We start from the raw sequence: 22164 nt of genomic DNA, 5'->3' as shown, positions 1-22164 counted from the left end.
TTCCTCCATTAATTAGACAGCAGAAATAGTCTGGAGAAGGACAGGTCTGCTTAGGATGAAAAGCCTCAGACTGGGAGTAGGGCACTGATAGAAACACATGAAAGTTGTGGACATTTCTGGAGGTGGGGTGGAAAGTTTTTTCTTCCAGACTAACAAGAAACCCAGATGATTTCCTGCCTTTCAAAGACAAGGCAATACATGAGCTCTTCAAGCTGAATATGTTGAGAGAGAGGACACAACACTAGAAGGCTCCCAGTGCCTTCACCTTGTTAGAAGCTGCCTCATTAGGCAGTGACTCTTCTCACCATTAGCATTACATTAAAGTTCTCTGTATTCTGGGGTTCCGGAGTGCAGTTTCTGCAGCAGCTGAGAGACCATCTTACTCCTTGTTTAGGAACTAAAATTCTTGCCCACAGTGGCTTTCAAAGTTACAGATGGAACACATGGTCAGGACAACATCAACCACCAGCCCTCACAACCTAAGCAGAAAGCCCTAACAAGGTGTTCAACATGTCCCAAACAGCCCCTGTAACAGGGCTGGTTACTCAGTGTGCTGAAGTTCAGCATCCTGAGGTCTCCAGGCCAGGGTTAAAATTCAACTTTAGAGTGAATACTCCTGAGAAAATTCAACCACCGGCAGGAAAAACAAAATAATGATCAAGCCTGTTACTTTTTCTGTCTCGTGGTTGTCACAGTTTAACACTGGCCTGGCAATTAAACTGAGTGAGAGATGCTGTCTATTAATCTCTCTCTCTCCTCCCTGATAAGAAAGGAGAGAGAATAAGGGAGAGAGACTGATGGGTTGGAAACTAAACTACACAACTTTAATGAAACAGTAATGATAAATAGGAAAAATTACTAAATATATACAAATATACAAGAAAATGGATGCCACATTCCTCCCCCCTTTCCCCCAATAGCTCTCACGTCACCCCCGAGGCTGCAGGGCAGCTCTGGGAAAGTCCAGGCTGGACTCCTGGAGTCGGCAGCAGTTGGGAGCTGGAGGCAGGAACACACAGATATGGGCTGGGATGGATCAGAACCACAGGCAGAGGAATGGACGGGATCCTTCCAGGATGCCGGGTGAAGGAAGGGAAGCAGGAAAGGCAGGAAGGGCAGGCAGCTGGAAGCTGGAAGTAGGAAATCTGGCTTGGCCCTTGTGATCCCTCAAATTTATACTGAGGATGAGGTATATGGGATGGAATCCTCTGTTTGGTCAATTCTGGCATCTATCTTGTCCGTTCCTCCCCAAAGGAGGCTGCAGGTGGGACCTCTTTATGTTTTCCTCAGAGCTGAGCAGTGTCCTTGGCTCTGCACACCAGGCTCTAGCAGTAACTCTAAACATCAAGTGTTATCAGTCCTAGAAGCACACACTGTCTGAGAAATTTGCTGTTAATTTCAGCAAGTGCAACTACTTACAAGAGACTTAGCTAAAAGCAAAAGTACAAGAGAGAAAATCACCTTTATCCTGGCCCAAACCAGGACAATGGTGCACCCACTGCCTTATCCATGTGCTATCTGCCCAAACACCTGCAGCTTGAGAGCATCCCCTTGGATCAGCACAGTCCCTGATGGATTATTCAGACCTTGTCTTTCACCAATTTCCAGTTTCTGGTACTAAAAATCAAAAGGGATCCTAAAATCCCTTAAACTCAAACATCCTCGATGCTTCAGCACCAGTAACACGTCTAGAACAACCCCCACAACACCCTACTATTAGATTTTAAAATGTAACTCAGTTTGGGAATTTTATTGCTTAAATCCATGGAATTAAGTGTGAGGCATTGCCATCTATATCAGGTCAGGGCCTGCCAGTGCTTCCTCACTTTTACCCAAGTGTCAGAACCTGCTGAAGAACAAGAGATTACACAGGTAATTTACACTGAAATCAGGGTAACACTCACCTTATAAAAGCTGCAGAAGTTCTCCAGAGAACTACACAACCAAAAATTACCTTTATATGAGCAAATAACACTTGCAGTAATATAAACATCATCTGAGGTAGCCCCTAACCTGATAGGGGAGCACAAGCTGCACCTGCTGCTTTGTTTTGCTTTTCCCTGACTCCAGTGATTACCATTGAGTTATTGTACAAAATGCACAGCAATTCATAAATGATTGATGGCTGTAGTAAGCTTTCCAGAGCAAACTACCAAACTGAATTATGCTGTTGAATAGTAAAGAAAGAAACAACAACAAAAAAAACCCCTACAAACACTGTGATCCCTCTGAAACACTCCAGCATGGAAAGGGATGTTCCAGTCAGCAGGCTGACAAGCCCCACGTATTAATGAAAAATAGGAATTGTTAAATACACACAGCATCTCAAACTCACTTTGTAATGCAAGATGTGTCCTGTGTCATGCCTTCAGATGGCACTTCTTGTCCCCAGGTAGGACAGGAAAGTAAATGGATACTGCAGTAAAGTGTTCTCAGCATGAAGAGCAGCAGGGAACATAAAGGAGTAGTAAGCAATTACACAGGATTGTAAATCTACACCATAATGTACACAGAGCCCTGGATGCAACAGCTTCAGGGAAGAGCCAGCAGAGAAGCTCCATGTTCCCAAATGGGAGAAAGCCATGGAATTTGATTAAAAAGATTAAAAAGATTGCAGAGACTGAGCAGAGGTGAGGAGGGCAAAAAAGGAGCAAGAAAGACAGACTCACTGGTAAAAAATAAGGATGGTAGCAACAACCAGCAGCCAAGAGACTGGAGAGGTGCAACACTGATGATGAGGGAAGAGGAAAAACATCCAGTTTACTTTGTGCTGGTATTAAATGTGGAAAAAGTACAACAGGAGGCTGGTACAAGGAGTGAGCAGGTGTTAAAGAGGTGGTACCCACACAGTGAGTGGCCTCCTGAGGGCAGCACAGGAAACTTTTACTCTCAGTCGTAGTGCTCCAAATCTTCCTGAGGCTTCACCCACCTCATCTGGAACAACCATTGAAATTAAATCTGTAAGGAGAGAGAAAAACGCTGATGGGGAATGGATTGGTGACATTTCCTGGGGCTAACAGGGCCACTCCACAGAAGCAGTCAGATGGGAGGGACAAAGAGCCACCTAGGAACACAAAGCCTCCTAATTACCTGAACATCTGAGTAATTGCAAGCACAAAGCCACAACAGAGGCCAGACCATCCATGCCTTTTTCCTTTTCTAGCCAGCCAAATCAAAGCTGAGGAAATAATGACAAAACTGTCGAGCAATTTTATAAAGAGGGAATGAATAGCATTGGAAAGGTGGAAATGAATAGCATTTCAAACAGTAAAATGAAATTAAAAAGGGCCCTCCTCACCATGGGAGAGAAAAACCTGACTTTTCAGTCAGTAAGAGCACCTAAAATTGTAGGATAGTCGGACTCCAGGCTCTGTTCAGATGGGAGGCAGCTGAAAAGCCAAAGTCAGTCCCCACAGAGCTTCCACCAGGCCACCCAGCACCTCTGAAATGCTGCAGTGATTTATCCAAAAGCTCTTTAAATGATTGCTTGAAGCCTGCAGCAGCAGGTTACAGGGGCAGCCCTAGGAGTGCTGTACTGAAGGCACATCCAGGCACATCTTGGAAGTTATTGAAGAAATTTCCCTTATTTTCTTGAAGTTTCAGCTGAAGCCATTCCAGCGTGCCTGAGATTTTTAAGTATAAAACAAATAAGAGCTCCATTTGGAGCTACACACACAAATGCCATAAAACTGTTATGTATAGAAAAGAAATACAGAAAGCAGAAACTCCCAGTTTTTAAGCAGAGGGCATAAACCCAGCTCCTAATCCAACTACCCCTCATCCGCAGCTACCCTTTAAATAACAGAGATGCACCCTTCAAAATAAGTTTATTTCTTAGACTTCTTTATTTAAACTTCTTTATTTTATATTCAGTTGTTAAAAGCAACCCAGCTCCTCCAAGTGAGGCTGCACTTACTCACAAGCACCGGGAACATTTCAGAGCTGTAAAGCACTCAAACACGGCGCTGATATCTAATTAAAACCATGTAAGCAGAGTTAATTAAGTTAAATTTTCTATGGCGCTTAAGAGAGAAAACAACACAAGCCAAACACAAACCAGAAACAGGACTCAAGAGCACTGGGATCTGCTGGAAGGAACCACACCTTCCAACAAGGAACACCGAGGCGTGTGGCCATGGAAAACTGCGCACCTGATGTTTCCTTCCTCCCTTCCTTCCTTCCTTCCTTCCTTCCTTCCTTCCTTCCTTCCTTCCTTCCTTCCTTCCTTCCCTCCTTCCCTCCCTCCCTCCTTCCCTCCCTCCCTCCTTCCCTCCCTCCCTCCTTCCTTCCTTCCTTCCTTCCTTCCTTCCTTCCTTCCTTCCTTCCTTCCTTCCTTCCTTCCTTCCTTCCTTCCTTCCTTCCTTCCTTCCTTCCTTCCTTCCTTCCTTCCTTCCTTCCTTCCTTCCTTCCTTCCTTCCTTCCTTCCTTCCTTCCTTCCTCCCTTCCTCCCTTCCTCCCTCCCTTCCTCCCTCCTTTCCTCCCTTCCTCCCTCCCTTCCTTCCTCCCTCCCTTCGTTCCTCCCTCCCTCCCTCCCTTCCTCCCTCCCTTCCTCCCTCCCTCCCTCCCTTCCTCCCTCCCTCCCTTCCCCTTCCCTTCCCCTTCCCCTTCCCCTTCCCCTTCCCCTTCCCCTTCCCCTTCCCCTTCCCCTTCCCCTTCCCCTTCCCCTTCCCCTTCCCTTCCCTTCCCTTCCCTTCCCAGCGCCCACACCCACACCCACCACCCTGTTCCCAACCTCTCCCATCACCCAACCCTCTGGATTTGTACCACTCGTGCACTGGATGGGACACTTAAAGGGGTGTGAGTGGGATCCTTCCCCCTGGTGTGGGTCTGAGGGGCTCTGGGGGGGCTGCCCCCATCTCCCCTGCCCTAGGAGTTACCTGTGAGTTTTTTAGGGGTCTGTAGAGCTGGTTTTGGGTTTGCACTTTGTTATTTGGGTTTTTTTGCTTTAGTTTTAAAAACAGGGTTTTGCAACTTGGTGAAGAAGTCTGATTCTTAATTTTAAAGCTTCTGCTTGTTGTTTGATGAAGGGGTTTGGGTAGGGAGAGGGAAGGGTTAAAAGCTCATTCTGAGGTTACCAAGGAACACCTGGGCTGGTGGCACTGGGTGGGCTTCAATCTCCTCCCCTTGGGTTGTTTTTTTTTTTTTTCCACCTGGGTTTGCTCTCACACAGAGCAGAGGAAGAGCAGGACACAGGAGCAAAGCCGACTGAACTTTTATTTGTGGTAAATATTTTGGAATTGTTTTGTGTATGCTGCCCCTCTGTGTTGCCTCTTTGGTTACACAGTTTCTTTCGGGAAGGAAGGAAATTCCTGGTTGGAGCCTGGCAAGGAGCTCCTGGTGGTCAACTGGGAGAGCAGCTGGATGAGCAAATGGCTCCTGTAAGGGGGTGTGGAAGGGGCAGCTTCTTGCTTTGTCCTCTAAAAGAGCTTTGAGTTTAGTTGGAGATGTTTCTATTATAAATGAGAAAGTTTAATTGGGTGGAGAGGTTCCAATGGACAGGAAAAAGCATTCAAGGTTTGCTGAGCAGAATAGAAAAAAATACAGATTCTGGTGCTAATGCTGTGTGCATGGGCTCTGTGATGATGCTGAGAAATAATAATGCAAAGTCAGGCAGAGGAGTGAAAAATACAGGACTTGAACTGTCCAAGAAAGACAACAAGTAATCTATTGCTTCTTTAACTGTATCACATAAAAGCTGGGATGTGTTCCCTCTTCTCATAGGTGGTTTTCCAATGTTTTGCAGCAATTGAGAAGGAATAAAATTAACTTGGCATAAATGCAGAGAGAGAGAATGATGCTGAAAGGGACTAATCCATAAATCTTGTATTCTCACTTCTGGAGTTGCTGGAAATGAGATTTTAGTATCAAAATATCCAGGAAAATTTTGGAGGAAGTGAAAGTTGAGTCAGAGAAAATCTCCTTGGACTGAGAAGTGTTTTCCTGTCTTGTTCAGAAGGTGAACAGTCTGAGTGCAGAGGTGGGGACACTGGAGTGTGGCAAACCTGACCTGAGACATGAGGTAGGGTACTAAAAGTGGCAAATGTCACCATTATGGGTGGTGAAAAAACCCAAAGTGTGTTCCTGGTATTATTAGAGGCAGCAGCTCTTCAAAACTGATTCTTGCAATGCTTAATGTGTCTGTTAAAGCCTGGCTTGAAATTCCCCTGTAAATTGAGGAGTGAAATTTGTGAGGGGACTTGGATTCTTCTGGTTTTTCAAGTTACAAGGTTATGGAGTCCTTTGTGAAATAGCTTACAAAGTGGATTTTCTATGTGTGCTCTTAAGACATAATTAGCCAGCTAGGCCTGGAACTGAGATCAAAGGGTTTTGCCATGACAGTAGCTCTCCCTCTTCTCTTTGTGGGCCATAATTGAGGCTTATTTGGTGAAAGTTGAAAGTCTCTTTTATTCTGATTTCAAAACATGCATTACAATAAATAATGTATACCTGTCAGAAAGTTAATACTTCTGTAAGCCTTGTGTATTTGTGCTAAGCAGTGAGCTCGTGTACAAGTTTTGTGCAGTGTAAGCAGTTATCCTGTTGGAGAAGATGCAACTGATGCCTGAAAAATGGACCCTGCATTTAATTCACATGTGCTGGTCAAGCCATGCATCAACCTGAAAAATCAATATAGTTTGGAGGAGAAAAGCAAGGACCATCCTGCAGTCCTAGCCAGCAAGGAAAATCAAGTTGCATCATAAAAAGGTGTTGCTTATTGCACCTAATGAGGCTAAAGTATATAAAGCTGCAAATACTGCCTACTTTTATTAGGCAGGAACTGCTTTTATTGGAAGGTGCATTTTCAGCTGTAAGGAATGAAAAAGTGCACTAAAATAACAGGTTTGAATAGATAAAGCTCTTGTGTAACTGAGAGATCACTTTCTATTGAATGAATTCTATGCTGATTTATTCCCCCCCCCTTTTTTTTTTTTTCTTTCTTTGCAGGGTCTGAGGTTTCTCTGGCTGTTTGTCAAAAATGATATCCTGAAGCTTCTTGGTCAGCTTTTCATCTGTCCTGAGATGCTGCTTTCAGAGCTTCAAGCCTGTGAAAGATTGCTTTGGTGTCTAGAACATTCTCTGCTGGATGAGGTATGGCAGATGTTGGATACAGCTCAGCTGGGGTGTCTGGGGGGGGGGGGGGGGGGAAGAAAAGGGGCATGAGGAGCTTTATTGCATATTATTATTATTATTATTATTATTATTGCAATAAATATTATTATTATTTATTGCATATCCACCAGCTGAATGCAAAAGCCATGCTGTAATGTATGTAAATATATCCCACAAAGCTTTCAGTCTCCTGGGAAGTTTTGTGGGGGAAGTTGATGGAAGTGCAAAGTCCTGTTGCTAATGGAAGAACTCACCTGAAAGTATTTACTCCTAATGGTGCTGCTCACTGGAGCTCAGCTGAAGTGTTTTACCCAGTAGTTAATTACTCCTTACAGACAGATGTTGGGAAAATGGGAAGATGGTGTCTGAAGAGCTCAGTTACTGTGCAGTTAATAGCATAACTTTAGTTTTACTAAATCTAACTTTAGATTCTGCTATCTTTAGCCAAGAAACACAGTGATTAAGGAGCACTGGGGGTCACAGCTGGGATATTTATCCTTTGAGGGCTGTGCTGGTGAGAGGAAAATGAAACTGGATGCAAACTGGATGCAAAAAACCTGTCCTGACTGTTGTGATCCCCAGAAAGGAAATTAAATAACCTGGCTTTCTGGCAGCAATTGATTAGGTTGTAGTGGTGACTTAGAATGTAACAGGAATCCACAGATGAAAGGTTTTGCTCCTGTGCTGAATTTCTTGGGTTTTATTGGCCTTTTTTGTTTACTTAACCAACTTATTGCTCCTGCAGCCCAGCTGCCAGGCAGCTGCTGTGGCCTTGCTTGGCTCCAGGGTGGGCATTGTGACAGTGCTCCTTTTTTTTTTTTTTTTATTTTTGTCTTGTTTCCTCCTTGAAAGTACTGTGCTGAGTGGTTCATGTAAATCTGTTAAAAACCAGGGAGGCTGTTCTAACTCTCTGGGCTATCTACATTGTTTTTAGAAGTGATAAATTGGGAAATTTCCCAATGCTTGGCTTAGCAATGTATTCTTGTGTGTGTGATAAGCTCCTGCCCTTGCTTTTCAGCTTACAGTTTGCATACAGATTAGTCACTTTTGCAGAGCTTTCAATGGAGCTTTTTAATGAAGTCTTGGTGCTGTAGAGAACTTGAGAGGCTTTCTGCATGTAATTTTCTGCTCCCTGTGTGACTGAAACTGCAACAAATAGGTAAAGGTTTTTGGAGGTTTGGAGAAGAGATTGGAATGCCTGATAGAATGGCCTTTTCCTTTAGACAGCCTTGCTGCAGTGAGGGAATTGAGGTTTTCTCACCAAAAAGTGGTTGAAATGCTTGCTGGATGTGTGGCTCTTGCTGTAGGGTTGCAGCCTCTTTTGGGAGGCTTTGTGCCTCCAGCCCCAGAACAATGACTGAGTGCTAAAGCTTCTTTCTAGTTTTTTAAATGATCTTTTAAATCTTTTAAAAGATCTTTTAAATGCATTGCTTGGCTGGTGACTGGCAGCAGAATGGGATCTCTGGCACTAAATATTTGGAGACCTGGTGAGGTGGTGTGCAAACGATTTCATGTTTGCCTTGCCACCCAAGATGCACTAAGAGGGCAATTCCTGGGCAAAGCATTTACCAGAGGTGCTGCAGCTCTGTAGAAACCATGTCTGAATGCACACTCCTTTTTCTTCATGCTTGCAGAGACAAGAAGAGCTCTGCTGAGCAAGCCTGTAAGGTGCTGCAAGCCTCAGTGCTGGGGATGTTGAGCCCTGTAGCTCCTGGCAATTTTTACTTCCATGTTAGCAGCATTAATTATGGATCTCCTGGTGTGCTGGAAGGTAGGTAACAGTCCCTAGGCTTAGTCTCACCAGCTGCAGGCATCAAGTAAAACATGAGAAATACTGGCTGTGATAATAAAGGACCATGAAGTTCAAGGACATGAATCCTCTCATCCAGATTGCAGCCCCAGAGGGATGGGGGAACCTTTGGCTTGTGTCCTCTCCTGACTTTTTATTCTTTGGAATCAGTGTGGTTTCATGGTGTTTTTAGTAGATTGAGGATGTCACTGTTTTAATAGATGGAGGTGCAGGCTAGAATGAAGATTTTGAAGAGCAGGATGCAAGTGATGGTTTATAAGAATACAAGGGGTAGCCCAGAATCATCTCTTGCCCTGAGAGAACATAAAACTATGGAAGCTTTTGCTGGGAGGCAAAGCCAGCAGGTGGTACCTTCAGAAGGCTCCAAACAAAAGGCTTCAGAGGGAGACCTTAATTTTTTTTGACCTTTCACATGTCCCTCAGAGTCAGAATTTAGGTGTTTGGTTTTAGAAACCAAGAACAGTGTGTTCATAGTCCTGAAGAGCAGCTATGAATGAAGATGCTTCGTTGTGATGGGTGCTGCATACAAGTGGGGCATTTATTGACAAACTTTAATTGGCTTTCTAAGGATGTGATTAGAGGTGTAGACCTGCATTTTCTCCTTCAAGGCACTTCATAAGTAACTGCACATAACTACAGAGGCTCTATACCTCAAGCAGCCATAGTTTCAGTAAATTCACTGTACACTTTGTTCATCTGTGAATAGTAATTGAGTCCTGGACTGCATTTATTGTGCTGAGAGTAATACAACTACCATGATGTATAATAATGCTTAAGAGCTCCAGGGAGGCTCATTTACATGATAGTGAGGGAAATGGTCTTGCCAGGAATAAGAATTAAGAAGCTGGTATTGTGTGAATTACAAAAATGGTTTTCAGGTGGGGAAAGTCTGACTGGACTGGAGTTAGGGGAAAAAAGGGGTGTACAAAGGCATTTAAAATGATGCTTAGAAAGATGGGCTGGCTTTTATTTCTCCTTGGTGATTTGGAATAAAAGGGTTTTCTCCCTCTGTAGCTACTTGGAAGAGTCTGAAGTTGGTTTATAGAGAACTGAGTGCTTGTTCTGTTCCTGAAGATCCTGGCTGTTCAGTTTTACTGAAGGAAAACCCAGGTGCTGAAGTCCAGTGGGAAATGCAGGAGGTTTCCAAGAGTCTTTGTGGTCTCCTGAGAAGGAAGAATTCTGTATAATTAGTCTGCATTGCTTAGGCATGGGTTTGATTTGGAGTTGTTCACCATCATCTGGATGTGAGCTCTTCTGCTTTGCTTTAATAGGTGTATTTAAGAGCTTAGTTTTAAGCTTTCTGATAGATGAGTAGCATGGTCCCTGGATCACTTAGCATGGTTCTTTTTGGCTTTTGGAAGCCAAGATGTGAATTTTTCCTACAAAACTTTGCATTCTCTGTGCTTTTGATTCCTTTAACACAGGATGATTTTTTTTTTTTTTTTTTCACTGCTATCCTGAGTACCTGGGACCTCATTAGCAGCAGAGTTGTGCAGCTGTTCCCTGTTCTGTTCTGAAATGCAAAGAATAATCACTTTCTAGGCAACCTTGTGGTGTTAGTTGAAGCATTTGTGTCCTAAACACCACGTGAATGCTTTTGTTTCTAGCTGAATTTTTTTCTAAGATGGATTAAAGACAGCTGCAGGTGGGTCACTGGTTCCAATTTTAGCATAACTACACCACAGAAAGTTTTGTCACTTGCAGCAAAGCTTTGAGGTGGAGGGGAAAATGGGAGCAGAAGTGGGGATGTGTTTGCCTGCTGCAAAAGGGGAAAAAAAAAAAGCTTGTCTGGTTTAAATTGGCAAAAAGCTTTGCTTGGAACTAAGCAGTAAAACATGGTGGTATGAGAAGCTTCTGGGGGAGGACTGATACCTTGTAAAATGGGAGGCAGAGTCAAGGTGGATACATAGGTTTCTCTTGAGAGGAAAATGCTTCCTTGTTTTTTGATGGGTTTATTAAAAAATGAACCTACTGAGTCTGTGGATGTTATCCTACTGACCAGCCAGTGATTTTCCTCACATTACCACTGAGATACTGTCAGTTCATAACCACTTGTCAGCTGCAATGTAAGTGCAGAAGGTGAAAGCTGCCTTTTCTACCAAGTACTCCCAAGTTTCATTTAAAATTGTAAGTCTAAGCCTGGGTGTTTACAAATGCCAATTTTTCAAGGCTGAAGAGACAAACTTCTCTAAGAAATTATTTGCAACAGTCCTGACTTAACTCCAGTCTCTGACTGCAGAATTCCCAGCAAGTGGCTTCCTTAGCTGAAGTTACCTCTGTCACTGCTCCCAGGGGGGTGCTGAGGAGCTCTGAGCCTCTGCTCCATCATATTCATAAAGCATCCCCAGATTCTGTGTAAAAGATGCTACTGGAAAGCTAAGCATTACTACTGTCATAAAGTTGATGCCAGCACATCTGTGTGTCCTGGGGGAATGCAGAGTGTGAGCATCCAGTGATTTGCTGCTTTTCCCACCCTTCAAGGATTGCAGCTTTTGCATCTGTAGTCTCCTTGTTTATAAAATATATTGATCCAGCAGCACGTAATCCTGAGCTAGGACTTGTCTCATTAGCAACTGGAGGCTTCTGTAGCAATCCAGCAAATTAGTGTGAGTCCAGGCAGAGGTAGGAATTGCCATCTGGGCTGGCAAGTGCCTGGTTCATAGAATCATAGAATCATAGAATCCTAGGGGTTGGAAGGGACCTCAAAAGATCATCTAGTCCAACCCCCCCTGCCAGAGCAGGGCCCCCTAGAGTACATCCCCTAGGAACGTGTCCAGGTGGGTTTTGAATGTCTCCAGTGAAGGAGACTCCACAACCCCCCTGGGCAGCCTGTTCCAGGGCTCCGTCACCCTTACAGTAAAAAAATTTTTTCTGATATTCAACTTGAACCTCCTATGCTCCAATTTACACCCATTACCCCTTGTCCTATCACTGGTCACCACTGAGAAAAGCCTAACTCCATCTCCCTGACACTCACCCCTTACATATTTGAAAACATTGATGAGGTCACCCCTCAGTCTCCTTTTCTCCAAACTAAAGAGACCCAGCTCCCTCAGCCTTTCCTCATAAGGGAGATGTTCCACTCCCTTAATCATCTCAGTAGCTCTGCGCTGGACTCTTTCAAGCACTTCCCTGTCCTTCTTGAACTGAGGGGCCCAGAACTGGACACAATACTCCAGGTGTGGCCTCACCAATGCAGAATAGAGGGGGAGGAGAACCTCTCTTGACCTACTAACCACACCCTTTCTAATGCACCCCAGTTCAAAGGTTTTCTGTGGCATGCTGACAGAATTCTGTGTGTTTTAATCAGGGCTCCTTGCCTGGATAAACCTTTGTGTGTGCTGAGCATCTTATCAGAGGAAGAACCCCCAAATTTTTCACTTTTGTCTCCTGAAGAGCCACTTTTGCCATGCATTTGCTCCTGAAGAGCAGCACTTTTTAGAAAGGAGGAAAGCTTTGACAGAAAACATCTTGCAAAGGGAAGGCCATTAGGAAAGGGAGCCTTGAACTGACAAGTTGTGGGGCCAAGGAGTAATTGAGAAATACAAGGGAGATATTTAATGTCTTCCAGCACCTGAGCTGGTGCTGGATGTAGAAACAAGATCCCTTCCAGCAGCTCTAAGGTTCTTTGGGACATTGATGTCTTCATGCTTTTTAATATTGCCTAAGTAACCTGAAACTCAGGGAGCCTTCTGCTCTTCATCTGTGTGTTTACAAGAGCACTGTGCCACACAAAGCAGAGAGGTTTCTGGCTTGAATTGGGTGTTCTGTCCTGAAAAATGAAAAAGGAAGGCAGTTGTCCTGGCTGGCAGCACAGGTCAGAAGCTAACAGGATTACACACTGTACTTCTGCAGCTCCTGCTCTGCAAGGAGGGTGTCAGTGGCTGCTTGCCAGCTGTGACAACTTGCATTTCTGCTCCTGGGACATGGCATGACACGTGCTGATGCCTGTAATGATGGCAGCAAGCAGGAGCATCCTTGGGAAGAGGAGGTGGGAATGTGGAAGGTCAACCAGGCAGGAATCCCATGCTGACATCTCTCAGTTGATGGCCAAGAGAAGTGAAACAACCCTGGTGATGTTCTGCAGATATCACTTTTTTTTTTTTTACTTTTTTTTTTTTAACTTGGGCTTCTATGTGTGTAGAGAGGGGCCATGTAGGTTACCCTGGTGCTGTTTCCTCATCAGTTTTGTGCTGCTGGGAATTTGGGTGCAGAGTTTAAGGTGGGGACATAAATTATGGTTCTGTGCAAAAGCTCCAACTATTGCATCTTGGCAGGACTCCAGCAGAGTGGCTTCCTGTACTTTTAAAATCAGGATATATGGCATATTGTGAAGTTGGCCAGGATACCTTGTGCTGCTGGGCAGCCAGTCCCTGGTACACATTTCTGGCACGGTGCTTGGCAGATGGGTGGAGGGAGCTAAAAGGAAATATCTCTTCTAGCTGACAAGAGCCTGAATAAACCAATTGCTTTGCAAGTGAACAGCAGAGTCATCAGCACTGCCTTCCTACTCTACTTTGTTAATTGGATTGTACAAACATCCCCTAATTTGCAAGGTTTGTTTTCCTACTTGGGTTCTTTGTCTGTATTTTTTGTTAGCTCTAATGTGTTGTGGTAATTGACCTTCTTTTGACCTGCTCTTAATGGTTAATGTCTTAAAAGAATTTGCATGAGATAGCACCAGAAATGGCATTATTTTATATTATCATGGCCCTTTCTTAATTTCAACTATGTAATGGTTAAGGCTACAAGAGTAATAATTTTATATTTAATTATAGTTCTTTGTTTATATTTAAATATTTAATTATATAAATTATATTTATTTACATTTAATTTTTATATGTTTATTAAGGGCTGGAAAACTTTGTATGAACACACAGAGCATCAGTTACATGTGACTATCTCTTACATTATGAGTATTTGCACACTTAGCATGTGTGGAGTTAGGAAGAGCTGATTTTGTAGTCCTTTCTTGAAATATTTATCTGGTTTCTTGCATGGTATAATGTTGATAATGCTGGAGCAGACCTGACTGAAGCCAGAGGTTCTTTTGGGGCCTTTTATTCTTATCTAAAAGAATTAATCAGTGAAATCCTGGGGACCAGGGAGTGGTCTTGCAGAAAATAACCAGCATTGCCTGCTGAAATCCTGAAACACATCCCCTCAATGGTGAAACAACAAAAATTGCTGCTCTCCTTGTTAGCTAGGTCAAGTGATCCCAAGTAGTTTCTGGACATAAATGAGGAACTGCAGATGCTACACCTTGATTATTATTCACACAAACCTGCCTTTCCTTCTGCTCAACACTTCATGGTCCAGTAAGCAGGGCAGTAGCATCCTAGAAAGAAGAGAGTGATCCCAGCCAGCCCCCATTCCTCATGCTCTGCTGAAATCTTTCTATTAATAGGCAGGACAAGGGCTCCTGTCCCAGTCTCTTGCTCTCTCATTAACAGGCTTTTAGTTCTCACCAGAGCTGGCTGATGTGCTCGTTGGACCTTGAAGGATTTGTTCCCTGTCAGATGAAAGTGTAAGCACAAGATAGGGCTTTAAACTGCCAGGAGAATTCTCACAGGGATGATGGTGAAAAGCAGCTCAAGATACATCAGTGTCCCCTGCCTGGCAGGGACAGCCCTTCTGGGGATGGTGTTGCTGGCACCAAGCAGTTAGTGATGCTTTTTGGGTGGAATGGGTGATCCCTTGCTCAGGGTTTTTAGTTTTAGTGGCAATGCTGTCAGATCAGAAATCAGAGCAGCAGGGATGGCAAAGCACTGGGAACAAGACCAGAGAATGGAGATCTGCAGCAGTTCTGTGATTTATCATTTTTTTTTTTTAGCAGACCTCTTGCCAGCCCTGGGCTAAGGTTTTGTTCAGGAATTTCAAGACTGGTGAGCTGGGAGATTCCTTATTTCCATGCACACCTCCTCCTCTTCCCAGGCTGATCCAAGGATCTCTTCCTGCATTTGTTGCAGCAGGGTGAAAACTGATGGATGCTGGAGACAAAAGCAGTGACTGCAGCAGTGAGTTTGCTTTTATTTGAACTGAATAAATAAATATTTCTCAGGCAAACCCACTCAGCTGCTACGTGGACAAGGTTTTTAGAGCTGTTACCTGAAAGTTTGTTTCTGGCCAGTAGCTGCCAAAATGGAGGTGATGTACAGGGCTGGAGGAGGATTTGGAGTTTATAGGATTTTATTCCTTAGCTGGTGAACTAATAACATCTTTATAAAGAGTAAATGACAACAAGCAGGCAGCAGATAGGCTGCTGTAGGAGAGGGACTCTTGCTTATCCCTAAGATGAGCCTCTGGTAATGTGAAAATGATTTTTTCTTTTTTTTTTTTTTTTTTTACTCTCTTGGCCACTTAGGTCACTGCCCAGCTGTTGCACTTCCCAGATGAAAACCAAAATGCTTTATATCTGGGCCTTGTTGCTGCACTCGGAAGTGAAACAGCTGGGAGGAAGCTCAGGCTCAGCTTTTTCCAGGGTGTTTCTATGGAAACTCTCAGCTCCCCAGCAGGTTCTCCAAAGGGCACAAGCTGTGGATGCTTCTGAGTAATTGTTCTGTTCACATGGTTCTCAGCCTCATCCCTGGACACCAGGAGATCAAGAAATGGTTTCCTTGGTGACTGCATTCCCTGTGCTGAGGGCAGGAATAGGCACGGTAGTAATGTTGAGAAGGATTTCTGCACCTCTTGCTGCTATTGATGGAGCAGCTTGCTGAACTCTTAGGGCCAAAGGCCCCTGTCTGGGGTATTTTCTTCCTCATGAAGCTTTTAATTTCCACGGAACACCCTGAAGGCTTGAACTGTTCAGAAAGTTCTCTCTGAGTGAACACTCAAACTAAGGAGTTACTTTGACATCTCCTGTAGAAGGAGGCACTTGATAGGAAATCAATTGTAAGTTGACCAAGCTTCCCTCTGTGTGAAAAGGGTTAAAAGCCTGGCTGCCAGAAGCCTTATTTCCTCTGTGCATGTCAAATGTTGGCAGAGATCTGGGACTTCCCCTGGGATGTGTGGAAATCTTTCCCCTCTGATCCAATAAACTGCTTTTAGTCTGTTAGGTTTCCTCTGCTGGAGCTGATGTTCTTGTCTGAGTTACATGGGTTTATGGGGCAATATAGATGCTGATTCATAGTTTTTCTGACCAAAATGACCTTTGGTGATGTTCAGCTGCTGTATGGATCTGCTCAGTGGTTATAGGGAAGCTTCAGCATGGAGACTGATGGACAGCTTGGGCAGAATGAATCAGTGCAAGCTAATTCTGCTTTTTTGACTTCCAAATTTCACAGAAGTGCAGGGCAGGATTCTAATGACATTTCCAGAGGTGATTTGAGTAAGCTAAACACAAACTGTTTAAACACAAACTATTTAAACACAAACTGTTTGGGGGGGCAGAGTGCATTGGTCAGTTCTGCAGCTGACACCTTCCTTTCAATGTCTGTGGCTACCCAGGTGCTATTGACCTGTAATTTTTTTCAGCATGTTAGAAATGTTCCTGCTTCCTCACAGAACATCTGCTGGCCTAATGCTGTGCTATTGTTTGGGGACTGGCTGGAAAAGGAAAAATGGGAGGGCAAAGCATGTGAGCAGCTGAATCAAAACCCACAGATTGTCTTTAGAGGCTTGACAACAGCACGCAGAGGCAGCTGAACTTTTTATTTGTAGATATCCCCACATGAGTCCCCTGCGACTTCCCTACGAGGTTCCTGAGCATTTTGAGATAAGAGGGGGGATGAACAGAAGCTGCAAGGAGCAAGAATGAAGGCAGCGTGTCTTGTTACTGCATCAAAGGCTGTGGCTTTTGTCCAGGCAACCCTGAGAGCTCTGGGGTAATTCATGCAGCTCTCTTATCTGGATGAAACGCCTGAGGGCAGCTTGATCAGGATGTTTCCTTCCTTCTGAAGAGCACCAGAGGGTTCCAGTCTGTCATTTTCTTTCTGCAAGGGCACACTGAAACACTGTGCATGGGCTGGTGCTGAACAGAGCCTCCTGGTGTGAGATGCAGCTGACAACAAAAATAAGAAATGGCTGCAACGTATGTTAGAGGGCTGCCAAATGGCTGGGAGCTCTCTGTATGAACCCTCTGTGGCAGAGTGAAATGTGGGAAGTTTTGCTGTAATATCCAAGTGATACACAAGCTAATGGTAACTCTTCCTAAAACAACTGGACAAACTGGACTGTCTGCTTTGGGAGGAGTGGCACTGAGTTTATACTACAGATGTGATAGGGATCTGGAGTAGGAGTTTGAAGAGGTTGGAATGTTTTTTTAAAGGTAGCTATGGAAAAAAAAATATATATATTAGATGACTGATTATATATTATATATATATTAGAAGACTTTGATTTTTAAGAATGGGGAAAAACGTAGGATTAGGTAGAAATGAAAGTTTCCTAAATTCAGCTTTACAGAGGATCACGCTTTCTATTGCAGGATGTCAATTATGCACTTAATTAGGACCCTTAGTGACAAACAGGAATATCATGACCCTTAGTGACAAACAGGAATATCATGACCCTTAGTGACAAACAGGAATATCATGACCCTTAGTGACAAACTAAGGAATATCAGACACTGCCACTGAGTTTATCCCTGTGGACTTCCATGAGACTTGCATTAATCCACCCAAACTCACCCCTTGCATCCCTGGGCTTCACCGTGCGTGTGTTAATTCTTTTTGCATGGGTAAAATACCTGCAGCAGGGAGTTGGCTGTTGAACCTGAGACAGAGAAAAGCTTTGTTTGTTGGTTTTGTGTAAGCAGGGCTCTCACATGGGGGGAGGACTGTTCCTCTGCCTTTTACTGGCTCTGTGAGAGCTTAGTACTGGCAGGGCCCATTAATTTTTAATTTAGTCTTCTCTACGCTGCACTGCTATTGTGTTTTATGAGGACATTATGCTGAAATGAAGGCCTGTAAAGCAGAATTTTAAAGTTTGAAAAAGGCAGAGTCATTACACATAATATGCATGCTGAAGTGGAAATGGGTGGTTATTGCTAGCACTGCTTGGATTTTTTATTCTGATGTCATCTTCACAGGTCAGCTGAAAAGTAAGATACAATAGAAAACCAGAAATCCCCAGACACTTCACACATGCTGAATTCCTAGTGTGGTTTTGTTTAAAAGGGTTTTGTGTATTTCATTGTTCTTAGGGCTTTATATGGTTTATTTGGAAGGATATTTTCACCACTGCTACTGCAGGAGACCATTCACTTTATCGAGGTCACAGCTTGGAAATTTATCACTCTTAAAGAACCTGCTGGAAAAAGAACACTTTCTGGTTAGCAGTGTGTTGTCATCCATGAAGTTCTTTAGGATTTGTGCAGATCCCTAGGAGGAAATGCTAGAAGGTGGAGTGTTTTCCCTGCCCTAAACTCCTTGCTGTGAGTTCACAGGGATTTGGGGAAGGGAGGGCAGATGAGCAGCAGCTTCTGCACTTTGGGGACAGAAGGAATTCTGGACTATAAAAATTGCATTAGACTACAAAGCTCAGACTTGGGTCTTTGGCCCAAAGCCTGCTGGGCTACAGGGAGCAGTGAAACAGATTTTGGTCTGGTACAGGAAGCAAAACTTTTCTTGCAGTCTTGCTAGAGCTCATGTGGTGCTTTCCAGTTGCTCTTGTTTTGTACAGACTGCATCCCAGAAACTTTTTAAAGCATCTTTGAGCTGGGTGAAAGGAAGCTTTCTGTGGGGAAGAAGCTTTATTTTACCATCTTGATGTGGCTGAGATCTTTGCTGTTTGAGAAGGCAGCTGATAGTGTTGTAAATGCAGTTGGACTCCAAAGCTTTTGCTGAAGTAACCTCACTGCTGAGGCAGCTGCTTTTTTGATCACTTCTGTATATTCCTTGCTATCTGCAGCTCATCTCCATTATTCATCTTGGACTCTAATTCTTCTGAGAATGTATGTATTTTTTTAACATTGGATTTGAATTGTAACAGAGTAGTTAATTTAGGTCAGAAGGGCCTCAGGAGTAGTTTGAGCTGCTACTAAATGATTTGTAGACACATCAGGGTTTACCTTAATTTTCTGAGGAGAAACCCCATGCAGGAGTTGCTGTGAGGACCTGTTCTGAGATGTCCCATCAATCTGGTGCTCATACTTTGCCAAGATATTGGCAATATCAAAACCTTTCTGTTTAACTTCCACCCAGCACAAATGTCTCAAAGGGCTGACAGTTTTAAAAAATATTTGGGTTTTCTGCACCTAGAAATTCATGAGGTGAAACCCTCATTGCTTTGGAGCTGGTGAGGCTTTTCAGGGTTTTAGTCTCCTAAATGCAGGATGCAGAACATGCACCTCAGCAGCTTGTGTTGAAACTTAGTCCTGGGGTAATCCATTCGCTGCAGGTGACATCTCAAATTTATATCAGGTTAAGGACAAGGGGGGGTTTGTTTCCTCTGCCTCAACATGAGAAAATAAAGTGTTGGAAATAAGGAGCATTTGAAGCAATGCTTTAGAACTGGCTCACATGTTTAGGCAGTTTGTGGAAGAATTAACAACTTGTGGAAGGACTTGGTCTGTGCAGCTGAAGAGCTGAGCAGAAGAACCAGATCTGGCTGATTTGCTCTTGGTGTTGGAAATCTTGCTGCTGGTTGATTTGGGAGGCTCCTGCTGCCTACAAATTGCAACATCTCAAATCCCTGAAGCTTCTATCCCTCAAAAAAAAAAAAAAAAAACAAAAAAACAAAAAAAAAAAACCCACACAAAGATAATGAAAAGTTGATGAAGCACAGGAGGAAGCTTCCAGTGAGCAGACTGCAGTGGTGGTGAATCGGATTTTCACAGCTCACTAACCCCTTAAGTGTTTAATAAATCCAAGAGATCTGTTCCAAGGATAAGGTGGCCCTGGTATCTAACCAGACAGACTCTACCTGCTGTCATCTTTCTTAAAACTGACCCTGCACAGCAGGACCAATTACCCAGCTAACAAAGTGGAGACAAGTGTCTCCTTTTGTGCTGTCCTGTCAGCTGAGCTAAAGGGATGGTGGTTGCCATGGCAACGTTGCTTCTGATGCTGATAGTAGGAGTGGTTGTGATTAAATGACTGAGGATTGGCTTTGTAGGTTTTTCTCCTTATTTTTGTAGAGATTTTCGTGGGCAGTCATGTGGCCTTGCATTGACAGGTTGAGGAATGGGCTTCTCTGAGCAGTCTCCAGGGCTGTGATTACTTGCTCTGGTAAATTGGCAAGGTAAAAATGTACTAGATCCTCAAGACAATTTTGGTAAATGAGTTGCTTGGTTGGATGGGAGAGCTGTGTGTAAATAGCTACAGCAAAAAGGCCTTTTGGAGGCCCCGGTGGGGGATGTGAACACCTTGGGTTTTCTTACAAGCTTGTTTTGTAAGCTCTGTGCAGGTGAGAGCCAAATTCTGACACTGGAGAATAAAGCAGTCATAGCTGGCTCCTTGGGCTATTGCTGGTGGCCATGAAGTTGGAGATGGAGGCAAACAAGGAGTGAGGAAGCTGAGAGTCTTGCCAGGACTGGGGAGCTGGAATAATCAGACAGTTGGTACCCTCACCAGCTAGCTGGTGACAGAAGGCCCACTTGGCACCTCAGAAGTCATCTTAAGGATCAGCTGCTTGTTTTTCCAGCTAGGAGACTCCCTGTGGAGTGTCTGTGTGCTTTATTTTTTAAGAAGTTTGCTGTCTGACCCTTTGGCTGCTGCCTAGGATTTAAACCACCATGGGTTTGTTGTTTTTTTTCCTCATTGTCCTGATGTTACACAACATCTCTGTTCAAGCCTTTTTTCCTGGGGTTATGGCTCTGACTCAAGTTACCTGAGCTCTGGCAGGATTTGAAGACCAAGCTCTAGTTCTGTAAGTCTGGATCCAAAGTGATTTATTGATGATTGCTGTAGGAAATGGCATTTGTGCCCTTCAGAAATGTAGCTTAGCTTTGCTGTGCCAGGACATGCACCTTGAAAGGCAGCAGGCAAGGCTCTGATTTGCATACAGGAGGGAAAAAGTCTTTACACGGTGCAGATAATGCACATTGTAAAACAGTTACAATAACATTCACTGCAGCCATGAAAACAATTTTACAGCAGATTAAACACACTTAGAGAAAGGGAAAAGATGAGTGAGAAAGCAATACCAACACTAAATTAGGGTTTAGTCAGCAGCAGAAAGAGAACATAAGAGAAAATGAGAAAGTGTTCCAACTGTCCTACTCGATTTTTTTCCCCCAGGCCAACACTATTCTGTGTTAATCTATTTTGTTGGGGTGCTGTTTGGATTCAGAATCTTTACTGCTTTCCAAGATTATGCCTGTTGGTGAAAAATACAAGTGAGATAGGCATTAACTTAATGAGTGCTTGCCTAGGGGCAAGTCAGTTCCTTTGTTATTCAAATAGTTGCTTCAAATTGGTCTCTCTTTGCCAGGGCAACCTGGGAGTGCTTGAGAGTATTGGCATCTTAGGAAGCCAAATGCACTGTTTAGACATTTTTAGTGGGTATCTTGAACTGTTTGATGGATTTGAGGTGCATGATCAGGTGTCTGTTGCTGTGCATAGGGTTGGAATCTGGAAGGCCCAATGTGGTTTGTGTCAGCACAGCACAGAAGTTTTTGTGCAGATGCTGAGTTTGCAGCTGGACATTGTGTGGAGTGGTTCCAGACTGCAGGAATAAAAGGGCCCTGAGCTCAAAGCCACTGGAATCTGGAGATTGTAAACCACAAATTCTGGTTGCTGAGTGGTGCACCAAATACTGTTTTATCTCTAGTGCCTGAAGCACATGGGAAGCAGGGGCAGATAATGTTATCAGATGATGGAGGTCAATGCTTTTTTGAGGGCTTTGAGCAAGTCCTTAGAGCAACTTAGGTGGCCAAACATTTGCTTCAGCTGCTTGGTTTTGTCTGTAGAATTTCCATTTATGAGCGACTGCCTCTGACTTCATGTGTGTGATAGTTGATTGTGCAAGGTTATCTTCCTGCAGCACGTAGCCAAAAAAAAAAAACAGGGAGTCAGCTTGTTAGAGGTGAAATCTCATCTGGTTGTTAAACGTGGTGTGCTTACAACCCACTTGTCACCTCTGCTTAATTCAGCATGCAGGTCTCTGTCAGATCTTCTATTGATTTGTTGGTGTTGCTTGGCATCTTTGGAGATATTCATCTTGCAAGTCTGACAAGCTCCTGGGCTGTTCCAGCAGCAGTGGAGTCACCCAGCAATGCCACAGGTAGCTGCTTGACTTTGTGTCCTGGCTCTTCTCCTGGGAGCCTTTCCATGGGTGGATCAGTGTTCCATGAGAGCAGC

The sequence above is a fragment of the Heliangelus exortis genome, chromosome 26 (assembly GCF_036169615.1).
Source record: "Heliangelus exortis chromosome 26, bHelExo1.hap1, whole genome shotgun sequence".
Taxonomy (NCBI): Eukaryota; Metazoa; Chordata; class Aves; order Apodiformes; family Trochilidae; genus Heliangelus; species Heliangelus exortis.
This window is presented reverse-complemented; position numbering follows the sequence as displayed.